The sequence below is a fragment of the Papio anubis genome, chromosome 12 (assembly GCF_008728515.1).
Source record: "Papio anubis isolate 15944 chromosome 12, Panubis1.0, whole genome shotgun sequence".
In the NCBI taxonomy this organism is placed as follows: Eukaryota; Metazoa; Chordata; class Mammalia; order Primates; family Cercopithecidae; genus Papio; species Papio anubis.
The window spans coordinates 84199180-84211343 of record NC_044987.1 but is presented as its reverse complement, the minus strand read 5'-3'; the positions used below and the strand labels follow the sequence as shown (position 1 = coordinate 84211343).

The 12164-nt window shown below is 34.6% G+C and overlaps 1 protein-coding gene across 2 annotated transcripts in view; it reads right to left on the bottom strand.

The window, feature by feature from the left end:
- LUZP2 (leucine zipper protein 2) overlaps positions 1-12164 on the bottom strand; it is a 601108-nt gene that overhangs the window by 319409 nt on the left and 269535 nt on the right. The gene's annotated exons all lie outside the window — the stretch shown is intronic.

The following is a 12164-nucleotide window of genomic DNA, read 5'->3' as shown; positions in this document are numbered from 1 at the left end:
TTAAAAAAAGAAAAAATAGATCCTAGAGTTGAACCTAGGAATCTCTACTTCTAAAACACTCCAGGTAATTATGACCTGTGGCCAAGTTTGAGAGCAATTGCATAATAATATCCCTTACCTCAGAACTATGGGACATTAAAAATAGGTTACCGAAGACACCATGATGTTTCCTTCTAAACAAGATATTGTCAGGATCTATCACCTTATGCCACTTATTCCAACTGTATTTCCTAAAAATAGCATTACCTGCCCCAAGTACTTTGTAAAAAAAGGTAGTATAGTAAGTGGTAAAGACTTTTATAGAATTTATAGTCTTTATAATCCCTGAGAGTATACTAGTCACTGAGACTTTATAGTCACTGACGGTGCCCTATAATAAGAAGATAACTGTGATAGTGAATGAAACATTTAATTTATCACATTTTCAATTTTCTTTTAGTCAAGGTTTTTAATAAAGTAATGATACAAGGTAAATTTAATTTTTCTAATACTCTTAATTCAATATATTGAAAATATTATTTGGAAATGGATTATTCATGATATAATTTACATTCTTTTTGTGTTATATGCCTTTAGATTTCAATGTGTATTTTTTACACTTACAGAACATCTCAGTTTGGATTAGTCATATTTCTAATGCTCAATAGCTTCATACATTGAACAATATATTCGTAGAGGTTTCTTGAAATGACAAAAGAGACTCATGATCCAGGTTGTCTCTAAAGATAGACTGAGTCTTTGGGTTGGAAATCAAATTTAGGAGTAAGGTTAATTTTTACCATATACACAACTTTAAAAAATATTTAGTTCTGAAACATTTCAAACATGAAGAAAAGAACAAGAAGTAATACGTAAAATGCCTATGGGCTAACCCTAAACATTAACCAGATATTAATGTTTTGTCCAATTTTCTTCAGACCTTTTTATAAATAATGTATTTTTATTTATCATTATTTATTATTAAAGCTTCAGCTAACTTCTAGTCCTTTCTTCCCCCCCCCCACCCCCCAGGTAATCACTATACTGAACTTACATATTTGTCTCATGCATATTTTGATACATTTTATTTATTGTGTATGCTCTCATGAAAAATAAATACTATCACTTTATGTTAAAGTTTGCCTAAATTGTGAGAAAATCAACTTTATGAGATTTATTCATCTTTATTTTATGTAATACCAGTTAATTTATTGTAGTTAGTAACCACAGTTGAAGCTAAACAATTACTAAATTAATCAAGGTGAAGAATAAGGCACTATAACTGACATATCCCTAAATACAGTGGTTTAAATGAGATAGATTTTTCTGTCATAGAGCTGTATATAGGTGTCTGCAGCCTAGAGCCTAACGGTGAGTGGCCCACAGCCTGGATACAGCTCTGGCATTAGCAATCATCCTTTGAATGATTCTTCCCATTATCATCATTTCCCAGTTACTGGATGATATGTCTTGGGTCTGTGTTCCCACTCTAATCTCATGCTGAACTGTAATCCTTAATGCTGGAGGTAGGGCCTGGTGGCAGGTGATTGGATCATGGGGCTGGTTTCTAATGGTTTAGCGTCATCCTAGTGCTGTTTTTGTAATAGAATTATTGTGAGATATGATTGTTTAAAATTATGTAGCATCTCTCTCCCTTCTCTCTCTTCCTCCTGTTCTGCCCATGTGAAGATGCCTACTCCAGCTTTGCCTTCTGCCATGAGTAAAAGCGCCCTGAGGCCTCCCCAGCCAAGCTTCCTGTACAGCCTGTGGAACCGTGAGCCAATTAAACCCTTTTTCCCTACAAATTGCCCAGTCTCAGGTATTTCTTTATAACAACGCAAGAACAGATTAATACACAGGATATGGAAAGTCCAGGGTAAAGAATAAGTATAACTAAATAATTCTGACTCTAAAATAAAATCTGGGCTGTTGGATCTTCCTTGGGAGATTTGAACTGGGAACCTCCAGAGAAAACTGGCTAGTTCTCAGCTGAGAAAGATTAAGGATGTCATAAGGTACTATTAAGGCTGTGTTAAGTGTTGCATAAATAACATGCAGAGGAAGTCAGTTGTTACAGAAATAGAAAAAGTCAATGGGAAGCCAGCTGAGTCATTTACCTAGAGGACTACAGAACGAAAATCCATGGATTCCTCTTTTTGACATCTTCAAGAGCTGCAATAGTTCCAGTACCACCTAACAGCCTCATCACATCTGACTCCTGGGCTTGACTTTCCATAAAGTCCATCAGAAGTTTTACAACACCTGTTAACACTGTTTGCTTTCAGGCCTGTGAAAGCTTCCAGGCATTACCATTTCCTCAGTTGTTACTGAAAACCCAAACCAAACAATGTTTATGGCAAAAGAACACATAGTACAGAAAGAGAAACTTGAGAATTAACATGTCCAGTGTTTTAGCCATATTAACTTTCAAAGTAAGCTTGAATTTTGAACCTACTGACAGTAACCCCAAAACACTAGTCCTCATTGTCCATTAGGTAGATAGTTGAAGTTGATAGAAAAACCAAGCTATCACCACTGGAACCTAAAAGTAAAATTCTAAGTCCTCCTAATCAATTGAATGGACTCCTCCACTCAGCCAACAACATTCCAAAGTTAACCTGAAACACAAGTTCAGGCCATTATGGGAATTTAACATTAAAACAGAGACTTAAAGATAATCTATTTGCTCTGAAACCTGGAGGCTTTATCTGCATAATAAAAACCTCGGTCTCCATAACACAACTACTTATCTTAACCCAGACACTCCCTACTATTGATTCTAAATCTTAGATAACCAATTGCCAATCAGAAAATCTTTGCCATTTGCCAATCAGAAAATCTTTGAAATCAACTATGACCTGGAAGCTGGACATCCCACCACCCTACTGGCTCCCCACCACTTCAAGTTGTCCTACCTTTCTGGACCAAGCCAATGTACATCTTACATGTATTCACTGACATCTTATGTCTCCCTAAAACATAAAAAACCAAGCTGTAGCCCAACCACCATGGCCACATGTTCTCAGGCCCTCCTGAGGCTGTGTCACGGGCATGTCCTTAACCTTGGTGAAATAAGCTTTGATATTGATTGAGATCTGTCTCAGATACTTCTTGATTTACACCAAGTAGAACTTAACCCCATTCAAAATTAAACACCTATGCAGAGTAACAGTGTATCCCCTACAAAACAGCTTTTACATTCTTTTCTATACAAGCATTTTATTAGCCCCAGAAAATTTTGCTTTGTACACATTTGTCTTTAGTTATGTCACGAACTACTTAAAGCCATATTACTTATATTAATAACCTGTTCTTTCACTGATACCATTATTTCCCCCAAATCCCCATATATGGGTACTGTACATGTTGTTCATACTTAACAATTAACTTTAATTAAAGTATAATGAAAATACATTACCATGTCAAGACTACAATTATTAAATGTTAAACAAGGACAGAAAAACTTGAGAATGCAATACTTAAATATTCAAGACATAAAATATATTCTGAACATTTAAAATGTATTAGCATTTTAGGTCATGGGTTTAGAATTCCAACAGATTTTTCATACCCCTGAAACAATAAGCATTCTTACTGATAGTTACGAAATAATTCTCAGAAACAGAAAATACATTCTATTTACTGTGAATACGATTGAAAGAACATAGCAACTCTTTATTTTTAATGAGATTCAAAGCTTGAAGCTAAAATTCTTGCATTAGACTAATGATGTCTCAGGACAAGTTAAGCCATAAAAATTAACAAGTGTAGGGAAATGCATTCAATAATCATTAAAATCTTTAATTAGTCTGGTCACACCTGAGAGTTCATTCTTCATTGCTGCCTGTTAGGGTTTTCCATTAGGGTCACAGGTTTGAAATATTTGCCATTTCATTATTTGCTTAGGTGTAAACATAAATGTTTGTATTTCCATAAAGAGTATTTTTAAACAGAATTAGATCAAGAAAGACATACTGTTTTTTAATTTAATTTTTCAGATATATATCTTTTTTCATATTTTTAAAAATTCAGTGAGAAAGATCATCTTTTTTGAATCAATGAAAAAATGATAAATAAATCAATGTTTCTTAGCATTTTACTATAGACTTACCAAATGTTGTGGGTATTTGCAACATATGTGCATAAATAAACAATCTCTTATTTTGATGGAATAAAAGCCTTAGTAATTTGATATTTAGTCAACGACAATACATAAGATTATCTGCTTTTAAATCTAAAATAGCACAACAATATTTCTCTAATCAAATCCAAAATTAGCCCTAATTTGAGATCTTAATCTCCCTTATTTATCCAAACTTCATTTACAACCATAGTCTTCTTTTCAGTGAAAATAATTAGTGGATGATTTATACAATAAAAAGGCTATAAATATGTGTTAATTTAATCCTTATTTAACCTATACTCTTCAAATAGGGAGAAAAATTACAAAGGATTCTATTTGAATGTTTACCAAAATTTGTAAGTGTTGACCCTAGTGATATTAATATTTCCCTACATTCCAACATCAACCAGATGCACATTATAAAATAAAATATTCATGATATATGCACAAACACATGTACACACACATATGCATACACACACACACACACATCATTCCCACATTAGTTAAAGATTCTGTCATCTCTTTATAGTTTCTGAGTTAGAACGTATCACTCTTTCAATACAAAACATAGAACACATTTTCCTGAAGAGATAAGACATGTTTGCATTCATTGATCATGCCGCATATTTTGCTAATATACTCTTAGATTTGTTTATTCAGAATTTTTACATCTACATTCATTAATGAAATATGCCTATAAGTTTATTTAGTCATATTGTTATGAATTGATTTTCAATAATAAATGCATATGCTCACATAATGAGATGAGAGTTATTTATTTTCCAGAAAATACTTGCATTTATTAGGAATTAATTGGTCATTGAAAATTAGATAAAAGTCATCATTAAAATCCTTCTTTGCAATTTGGGGAAATAGATGTCTTTTAGTATGATAAAATTCCAAATGCATTGGTCTGTTCAAGTATTGTATTTCTTATTGCAGAAATTTTGGAATTTCATATTAATCTAACTTAGGACTTCTGTTAAGAATTTAAAATTAATTAGTGGATAGTTGCTGATAATACTTTAAATTGTGAATATGGCCTTTTTCTCTTTTTTATTTTACGTTTTAACACTTGAGTCTTTTATTTTTATTCAATTTTTATCATAATCTTTTCTCTTTGCATAATCTTTTCAAAGAACTAAGGATTTAGGGGATTTTTGTTTCTTTCATAGTTTATTGTTTGTTGTCTGGTCTTTATAATTTTCTTTCCTTAGTACATTGAGATCGACTTTTTGCTTTTTAACCAACTTCTTGAATTAATATCATCTATCTTTCATTTACCTGAAAATGTATTTAAAGCTAATAATTACCTACTAAATATTACTTTAACATGTACGATTTTCATTATTATTAAGTGCCAAGTATGACAGTGTTTGATCATTTCTCATTAATCCAATGGTTATTAGAACATATTTTTAAACAATAAATTATTTGGCTGCTTATAAAAATTATTTTTACTTTTATTAAAATAGAGTTTAATAATATGCTATTAATATTTTTGAATTTATAGAACTTCATTTATGTTTCAATACATATTTTATTTGTATATCATTTCTGTAAATCTTCTGGGTGTGGTAAAAAATATAGGCAGTTTGTTGGAGATTTCTCACTATATACTAATAGTTTAAAACTGTCAATTATAGAGCTTCATGATATACACACAAACACTTGTTCTCAGGCCCTCCTGAGCTGAGCATGCAGATGTTCCTGGAGGGTCGCATACCCAGGGATGGCATGGAAGCCCCATGCCCCTTCCTCTATACCTTGCCTTACCCATCTCTTTGTATACTTTTTCATTACTTCTATAATAAACTAGTAAATGTAGATGTTTCCTCAAGTTCTGCAAACCACTCCAGAAAACTCATCAAAACCAAAGAGGTGGTTATGGAACCTCAACTTGAAGCCGGTGGGTCAGAAGCTCTATAGGCCCCAACTTGAGACTGGTGTCTCAGCAGCAGAGGCAATCTTAGTGACTGAGCCTTCAACCTGTGGGATCTGACACTATCTCCAGCTAGGTAGTGTCAGAATTAAATTGAAAGAGACTCAGCTGGTCTCTGCTACTTCTTAGTGGAACAAATCCCCACATATTTGGTCTGTGTTCATTGTTGTGGTATGGGAGCAGAAGAAAAACACAGTTTGACAATATTTCCCAAAACAATTGGTGTCAGGGGAATGAGATCTGCTAGCACTGCTTAGGCTCAGGGAACCATACAGTTCGGGAAGAGAAAGAATAAAAGAGCAGGGGGTGAAGAACCTTTGATTCCTGGGTGGCCACATGGTCCCCCATGGTATATAATTGCAGTTATGCTGCATTTGGTTACTCAAGGTAAAAGCTACCAGTGGAATTTAGATACGGATGCATAGGGAAATGCAAACTGTTGACGACAAAAGCCAAAGTTCGTAAAATATTTGAAAAGATTTATTTGGAGACAACTGTGAGGACAATGGTTCTTGACACAGTCTCAGGAGATCCTAAGAGCATGTGCCTGAGGTGGTTGGGTTACAGCTTGCTTTTACACATTTTAGGAAGACATATGGAATCAATCAATACATGTGAGATACACATTGGTTTGGTCTGAAAATGTAAGATATCTCAAAGGTGGGAGAAGATGTGGCTTTCTGGTCACAGGTGAATTTAAAATTTTGCTGATTGGCAATTGGTAAAACAATTAAAAATTGCTAATTGGTAAAACAATTAAGCTTTGTCTATGATTGAAGCCAGCAAAAAGAAATGCTTGGTGTTAAAATAAGGGGGATGGTGAAAGCCAAGGTTTTTACTATATAGATGAAGCCTCCACAGATGCTGACTCTACAGAGAATAGATGGGAAAGGTCTCTTATCAGGCCTTAAAATATGCCAGGGCCGCAGTCAATCTCCTCAGGATTGGAAGGCTTGGAAGGGGAAAGATTGAGTTATATTAATAAAGATTCTTTACAGATAAAAAGAGCCATTTCGAAGTATGGTAAAAAAACAAATTTTGATGCGAAATAATTTGATTTCCTTCTTTATATGCCATGCGATGTTACACTAGAGTCAAGCTGGAATTTTGTTTCTTAATTGCTACAAAGAATCTGTTTTTTCAGTCTTAAGATCTCACTTTTAATGTTAATGTTAGTCAGTTGTGATTAAAATCCAAAAGAAAGAGAGTATAATGAGGCATGTGTGTCACCCTCTTCCTGAACTAGTTTTTCAGGTTTCTTTGGAATCCTGTTGGCTGAGAGGGGAGTCCATTCAATCTACTAGGGGGCTTAGAATTTCATTTTTGGTTTATGAAACTAATAAGAGAAAAGCACCATGTTCAAACCCTTAGTTATTGTTATCTATAATAGCTAAAATAAAATTTAAAAAGAGTGCTGAAGCCTTTAGGCTAAACCAAGCTCAGATACGAGTCTGTTTGAGCTCAGACCACTAGCCTCAAAGCTACCCACAAAGGGGAAAATTATGTCAGGAAAACAGAAAGCACTTCTGAGACTTTTGGTCACCAAGAAGGCGGTCAATGTGGGAGAAGGACAAAAACAAGTAACTATTGAAACTTAGTATAATATGAAGGAATGGTTCACTTTGTACATTGGTATCATCAGCTCTCTGAGGAACCTTTACTAAAATGGATAGTGAAAGTAACTAATTTGAGAGTAGTGTCTTTGTTTTTTCTTTTTCTGTTTGTTGGTTGGTTTGTTTTCTTTTGAGACAGAGTTTTGCTCTTGTTGCCCATGCTAGAGTGCAGTGGGGTGATCTTGGCTCACTGCAACCTCTGCCTCCCAGCTTCAAGTAATTCTTCTGCCTCAGCCTCCCTAGTAGCTGGGATTACAGGCTCCCACCACCATGCCCAGCTAAATTTTGTATTTTTAGTAGGACAGGGTTTCACCATGTTGGTCGGGCCGGTCTTGAACTCCTGACCACAGGCGATCCACCCACCTCGCCCCCTCAAAGTGCTGGGATTACAGGTGTGAGCCATCGCACACCATCGCGCCCAGCCAGTGTCTTTCTTTTTAAATGATGCAGAGTAGAAGAACACGTTTGCATTGATCCAGGATCTACAGCTCACTATTGAATATTGCAGATGTGTATATATCATCTAGATACATAGGAATTTGTTCCTGAAGAAATGTCCAGTCTAGTGGGGTGTATAAAAGCCACTGTAAAATTCTGAAGGGGACTGTCTGACTCCACCTATAAGTGTCAAGTGGAGCACCCCACATAAAGCAGTTGATATGCTTCATATGCAAGCCATATGGGATTGCTTTTATGATGACAGGGATAGTCACTGGCTATATATGCTTGTTACTCAGGTCACGGCAAGTGCTGTGGTTAAGGGAGCCCCATTTTCATGAACACCTCATATAATGCTGTTGATACAAAACAGAGACAGTCAGAGAAGCCTTATCAAATTTGTTGTCTCAGCTTCTCCTCATAGGTCACTACAGATGATAATAAAACATCAGGTAAATTAACCAGAGAACAGTGAAGGGTAGTGGGGAGAGTGAAATAACTCATCTCATAAAGTTGAAATTTTTTAAATAATTAACAAATAAGATGAACAAAGAAAGCATTGGCAGAGCATGATGGCTCACACCTGTAATCCTAGTACTTTGGCCGGCCAAGATAGAAGGGTTGCTTGAGGCCGGAATTTCAGGACCAGTCTGGGTAACATAGTGAGACCTCATCTCTACAAAAAATTTAAAATAAACAAATAAAAAAAACACTGATGAGGTGAAACTACAAAGAAAAAGAAGAGAGAGTCATGGGATTCATCTCAGCAAGGTGGAAATCTTTAGATGATTATTAAAATACTGAATGAATAAAATGGTAATTAATGGGGTTAAAACAAAAGTCTAAATACAGCATGATAAAAGACTGAGTAGACCAAAGGGAGACTCGGCTGGTCCACCAACATTAGAGGGCCCCAAACCAGTTTGCTCTCTTTCCCCCAGTCTGAATAAATTTAAAAAGTCAGAATATTTTAAAAGATTACAAAGAGAAACCCATCCCTGGCATTGTCTGGGGTAATGGCTATAGTTATTAATGAAGATAAAGATTGACAGCAGGGCCAGGTTCCCTTTGCTTAATCCCTGGCTGAGGGCCCAAAGTCTTTTGCACAAGAGACGGTAAAATGGTCTGCAGGAGAAGAGAAGTTCCTGGGATGAGAACTTAAAAATGTAAAAATGGATAGGATTATAAAACTTGATATATTGGAACACACTTCATGTGAAGCAGTTTGATCACTTTTATCCGATTGTATTATGGGAATGAGCATTGTATCTGATTGGGAAATTCACCGACCTAGTACTGTAAAACAGAAGGTGTGTACATCTGCCCCTCAAGCAATTTTAATAACCTGTACTAAATGGGACTCTAATCTTTCCCTGTCTTGCTGTTTGCGGGTCATAAAACTCTCATTCTAAAGAGAATCTTGCCCTATACCCTGGGGGGCATAATGCTGAAGTCATGAAGCTTCCATAAAAACCTAGGACTGGGTTCCTACATGGATGAACATTGAAGATTCCTGGAGGGTGGCATGTCTGGGGAGTGCATGGAAGCTTCTTGCCCCTTCCACTATTCCTAGCCTTAGTCATCTCTTCCTTGGTATCCTTCATTAACTCTTTTATAACAAACTGCTAGATGTAACAGAAAATAAAATTATCAATTGTATTTTTAAGATATTCTGTTTATCTGCTTATGTTAATGTTCTATTGCTTATTGATTGATGAATACTGGAGCTACACTGTTAGGTATATACTTATTTATGACGCTTTTACTTTATTTTATTTTGTATATAATGTCTTCTCTTACTGTATCTGTTTCTTAAATTCTGTGTAGCAGACATTAATGTGGTTGACAATTCTTTCTTTCTTATTCTTTCGCATATATTTTCCCATCTTGCTTACGTTACATAGGCAATATTTTTAATTTTTAAGCTTAGAACATTTGAATATATTCCTATTCTTTTGATTTTAGATATTCTGTCCCATTTAAAGAATTAAATTATTAAATATAACCCATTTGAATTTATTTTTGATTTCTAATACATTGGAACTTTAGCCATCTTGACTTTTTTGCCTTTTGTTCCTTTCTATTGTATAAATTAATTTTTTCCATCTTATTTTTTAATTGAGTAAATCAAGGTTTTCTGCATGTGAGTTTCAATATTATACACTCTAATTTTGTTCTCATCATAATTTTTTCTAAGTTAAAATATAGAAAATGTATAATAGCCTTGCTTATTTACTATATGTCTGCTTGTTGCACTGCCTCACCCCAATCGTATTTTCCCCCCTTTGGTTCTGTTTCCTAAAGGAAAAACTAAATTTGCCAAGGTATTTGTTCACTATCAATCCCCACATCACTTGCAGTCTGCTGTTTATTCTGCTTTTCGGATACAGTATTTCCTCCAAAAGGATTTTCAAAATGGAGCTTTCTCTGGCAACACTTCCAATACCTTATAGGCTTTAACGTTTGAATGCCAGTATATATGTATAGAACAATTTAGAAGCAGTGTAATAAAACATTGCCTTATTGTCTTCTTAAACTCATTAACACTCCTAAGAAGTCTGATATCTATCTGATTATTGCCCTTTTGTGGGTGATCTATTCTTTCCTTTGGAAAATTTTGTAATTGTATCTTTTTTTTTTTGATATTTTAAAATTTCACAATGGCACGATAAAATTCCTATGTATTTATATGTGTGCTTTTATTTTGTGACTCACATACTTGGAAATGTTACTTTAATTCTCCATAGCTTTTAATGCATATTTTATATTTTCTATCTCATTTTTTTGTTGTTCCCTGATGCTTTCTATAAATTTGTCATTATTACTATTTTCTTTCCTATACTTACACCATTTAGTATATTCTTTATTTTACCTATCAAGTACTAGGTATTGTCTACAGTTAATATTTTCAAGTAGCTCTTTTATATGATTTTTTGTTTTGTTTTTCTACGTGTTATTAATGTATATGTTAACTGCTTGGGTATATTTAACATGTTTAACTAAATTGTTAGTTTATCTACTCCAGTAATTCTGCTTCAGAATGTGTGTGTAGTCCAATGTGTAGTCTTTCTTTTTAGTAGCTCTATACCTCAAATATCTTGTTATTTTGGCCCTTATCTCGTTTTTTTCTTTGAATTTTTAATTGCTCTTTATGGTAATGGCTGCAGGAAAAGGGTCAGTGATGGCTGCTCTCTGGGGAGAAAAAGAAAAAAACCCAGGACAGAGAACCTTGAAAGCACAAAATGATCTTAGGTGATCTGAGGGAGATTGGGTGGGGAATATGACTCCTCCCTTCCTCACTCCCATTACTTCTAACTCTAGCGGGGCTTTTGCACTGTGCTGATGTTACCATGATGACAGTAGAGGCCTGAGCTGTTGCTATTGATTTCTAAGGGGAAGAGACAGACAGTAATACTCTCAAGGAAGAGTGCAGAAAAGGAGAGCAGAATCTATAGATGACCTTCAGCCTAGTCTTGCATGCCTTGTACTGCAGCCATCTGACTCGGCTAATAACAACGGCCTCTTCCCAAGATATATATATATATATTCATTTCTGTGAGTCATCTTTCTTCCCAGGAATCACTCATTATTTTATTTGTTGGTTTTTCACATGCTTCCTTTTTAATACTTTAGTTCATATCTTCCTTTAACTGCTATCATTTTTTGGAGTTGATTTTGGAGGAATGAGTTAGCAATGGCATCAGTTTGTCATCTTGGTAGTAATTCTACAAATATGCATTTAATAAATGATTCTGATGATGATGAGTCAAAAAAGAAAATGCTTTATTCCAGAATTTCTAGTTCTTAGTGAGGGTAAATAAGTATTCATGGAATGGATGATAAGCTGTAAGTTTCTGTAGAATCATAGCATCAAACGTGGTCACTTTCCATACATTTTGATCATAAAAGTGTAGGAAGTCGAGAATATCATTTAAAAATAGATTAGAGTAGAAATTATGAATGCATATCATTCACAAGAACACTATATGTCACTTACCTTTTTCTCAGTTGACAGTATATAGAAACATTAATATACTTATATAAGTATGTGTATATTGTACTGGAT